The sequence below is a fragment of the Vitis riparia genome, chromosome 4 (assembly GCF_004353265.1).
Source record: "Vitis riparia cultivar Riparia Gloire de Montpellier isolate 1030 chromosome 4, EGFV_Vit.rip_1.0, whole genome shotgun sequence".
NCBI lineage: Eukaryota > Viridiplantae > Streptophyta > Magnoliopsida > Vitales > Vitaceae > Vitis > Vitis riparia.
This window is the reverse complement of record NC_048434.1, coordinates 8,390,886-8,394,805: the sequence shown is the minus strand read 5'-3', so window position 1 is coordinate 8,394,805 and position 3,920 is coordinate 8,390,886.

Here is a 3,920-nt window from a genome sequence, read left to right as displayed (position 1 = left end):
TCACCCTATATCACTTAGGCACTTTTCTAAACCTTTGAGGTCACTTAGCACATTTTTTATCACTTAGGCCCATTTAGGTACTCTTGACCCATTTAGGTACACCTAATCCATTTAGGCTCGTTTGGACTCTCACTATGATCTTCGCCACCTTTCGAGCTTAATTTAGGCTCACATAGACAACTTCTCAGTTTAATTTCCACCTAGTTCACCTTGACAATTCCCACTTAGGTCACTTAGGGACTTTTCACCTAGGTCACTCAGATGCTTTTTTGGGCTTAATTCCCTTAGATTGTTTTTTTGATGACTTGATTTTTTAGATTAGGTGAGTATTTGGCTTGACTTTGATTTTTGATTGCTTAAGATGAATTTTCGATATTTAATTATGTCAATTTGATATTTTGCTTTTTTATTTTTTATTGTGTTTTAGTTTAATATTTAGATTATTAATTATATACATTTGATGTTTATTTTTTTTTCTTATTTTATTTATTTGTTCATTTATTTTTATTTATTTATTTTCAGAAAATTGCATGTGATTAGTGGTCTTATTATTATTATCATCATCATCATTATTATTATCGCATGAATTAATTCTTAGGTTTTTTCATATATGCCTGTATTGATATTTTCTATTTTTCTTTCCAAATTGGCATGATTTATTTATTTATTTATTTTCTATTATAAGATTTTTTAATTTGTAGCTCTTTTATTTATTTATTTTGCATGGGAGTTCGAGAACTCTAAAAAATGCAACAAGAAGGTTTCCAAGTTAAGAAGTGTAAGGGGGGAACTGTAATAGAGCAACTCAGGTTGCACCATGGGAAATAAAAAAGGGTGTATGGAAAAGTGAAGTTCTAGAAACAATCAATGTGGAAAAACGAGACATGGGAAAAATGGAGTTTTGGGAAGAGAAGGAAATTTGGAGGAAGTTGAGGGGTTTTCCAAAGGAGAGGGGCTGTGGGGAAAGGGAGCCGTGTGGGGAGTCTTAAAAAGGAAGAAAAGAAAATGAAGTCTGGAGGGAAACGAGAGGTTTTTAGAGAGAGGTTTGGAGAAAAAAAAAAGGAAAAACAGTGGAAGGAGGGCTGGGAAGAAAGAAAGAAAAATAAGAGAAATGAACACACGTTTTGGGTATGGAGCTTCTTAATCTTCTTCGTCATCAGAGAGATCTCGACAGCAACTTCTACACCTTCTTCATGGCCTCAAATCTCAAACGCCCAACACTGTAATGCTATCATTCCCGAATCCGCCTCAACAGAACGGTTTGAATCTGCAGCTTATGGCGAGGGGTTCTTACATATAGGACAGCATGCTTCTTCTGTCGGCGCCGCTTCCAACTCGATTCCTTTCGTATCATTTCTTATCTCCGATTTTCTATGGCCACCGCATTCTCTAGCCACCACTTCTCGCCACCACCTTTGTTGTCGTCACCACCGCTTTTGGAGAAGCCACTCAATGAATATGGCAGCAACAACGACCTTAATTCTGTGTCGAACCGCCACTACGACTTCACTCCACTGCTCTGGTTTCTGTCCAATTCAGAATCCGACGCTGATTTTGAAGCCAAATTCGAGTCTCCTCCTCCAACCTCGCTGGACTTCACTAAGTTCCAGCTCATGGAGTCTTACTGAGCTATGTCGGTTCCGCTACGACACTCGCTTTTCTGGATCTTTCTCATCATTCTCATCGGATTCATCTCAATTTCTGCTATTTTGAATGGCTTGAATTCTCCATACTTGTGTAGAAAATGTGGCATTGTTCTTCATTTTCCGTGTGTCAAGGAACCTCCTTCACTCTGGGGCAATCCTTTTTCTGCCACCACCCATTGGAAGCCTTGTGTTGAGCGCCGCAATGGTGGAATATCAGATATTCCTCCTGAGAATGAAACAAGTGGCTATATATTTATCCATGCAGCGGGTTGGTCTATTGAGAAGCGTAAAAGGAACAGTAGGCCTCATGAGGAGTCAGTTTATAAATCGCTAGAGGAAAGGCTGATTCATGAATTTCCTAAGGCTTGGAGATTATATGGTGAGAATTTATTTGCTGATAGATGTAATTTGGTACAGGAAAATGATGCTAAGGAATGGACTGATATCAATCAATTCTGGTCTAATCTATCTAACGAATTGACATATATAGATAAAAAGATTAATGAGCAAAAACTGATATTACATAGGCTTGTCGATGGAGTTTGTTAGATCCCTTCATAACTGTTGTGTTTATTGACAAGAAGATTGGTGCACTGAGAAAGGGAAATGCAGTTAAAGCGATAAGAAGTATAGTGGTTGAAACGAAACAGAAAAATAATGTTGTTTTGGTCATGAAAGATGTGGGTTGCATAAAAAATCAGTTTGCACAGAGAGATCTTCCAGCTGGGATTTATGTTTCTTCTTTGGCCAGTGAAAGTGCATTGACTGTTTTTGAAGGGACTTATCATATGGCTGATGAAAAATGTGAGCAATTTGGTGGTGGAAGGCCCTTGAAATTTGGTCAACATGCACAGAAGGGAGCAGTGAGGACTCTGAAGGGGGTTTCAATATATATGGCCGATGAAAAGGGTAAGTGTTCAATAGATACTGTGGATGCAATGGAAAATCAGGGTGGGAGAATGCTACAGAAAAAAAAAAGCAGTTTGGATTCGAGTTCTTTGAAAGCTTGTGTGTTAGATGGCATGTGTATCCAGTCTGATTTCAGATCATAATATGGAATTGTCTGTGGACATTGTTAAAGTTGCATCATATGATATGTGGGACGAAAAAGATGAATGGCTGGAAGGCAACCATACCATGCAAAGAAGATGACAACAAGCTACTACTTTGAGGACGTCTCGGGATTTTCTTTTAGAACATACAACATATAAAGCATTAGATTGGAAGGATTAAGAGTGTTCTAGCAGCAGCCTCTCTTACACGGTGGAAGGTAAGTTCTCTTTTTAAATTATTGTTTTAGTTTAGTTTAATTTGTTCTATTAGTTTAGGTCCATTTATGATTTTTCATCATTAATTTAATCGATCCTTGGTGTTATAGCTAATGCTTGGATTTGGTTTGATCCCATTCTTTTAGTTTGGGTATTTCTTATATTTTTGGTAAATTGGCTTCTAGATACGCAGTTTTTATTTTAAAATTTGTCTTGATTTATCTTAATTCGGTTTAGTTAGTTTAGAATTTTTCATTATAGTGCATTGTACTTCCGCATCTGTAAATTGGAATCAGACAACTTAGAAACCATTCAAATTTTTATAACTATTCTATGACATTCTAGACTCCTTGACTTGATTTTAGAATCTTTCTTGGGTCAAATATGGTTTTCCAATTAGGAGATATAAATCAATTTTTTAGAAGGTTCAGTTTTCACCCTATTTTTGACATTCAGTTTTGTTTTACAAAATTAAATTACTAAACGGTCTTTTTAATTTCTTTGAACATTTTTCTTTTAATATAGACTTCTTAAATTTAATTTTTGATGTATAAAATATTAATAAATAACTTCCAAAACGAGAGATATAATTGTTTTCTTCTTGCACACACTACACAAGTGCTCTTCTGAATCTGAGAGATATTTATTTATTTTTCAATATGTTGTGAATGTGATATTTCTCTGAGATTATTTTAATATAAAATAGACATATTAATATAGTTGTATGATTTTTTATTTTATTTTTTATGATTTTAAGACATTTCTAAGTTAATTATAAAAATCAATTTTTGAATACCTTAAAAGATGCTCTGTTCTGGACCTATTATCATCGTTATGAAATCTTGTACTAAATGAGGGTTGGTTAATTAATTTGGTCACTTAGATGATAAACTAGACATATAGGAGATGTTCTCTAAAAATTTTCTTGATAAAACTTAACTTCTAGGTATTTTGTTTTAGATTTATTTTGTACAATCTTCTATTTTAATGGTTTGCTGACTTTTTT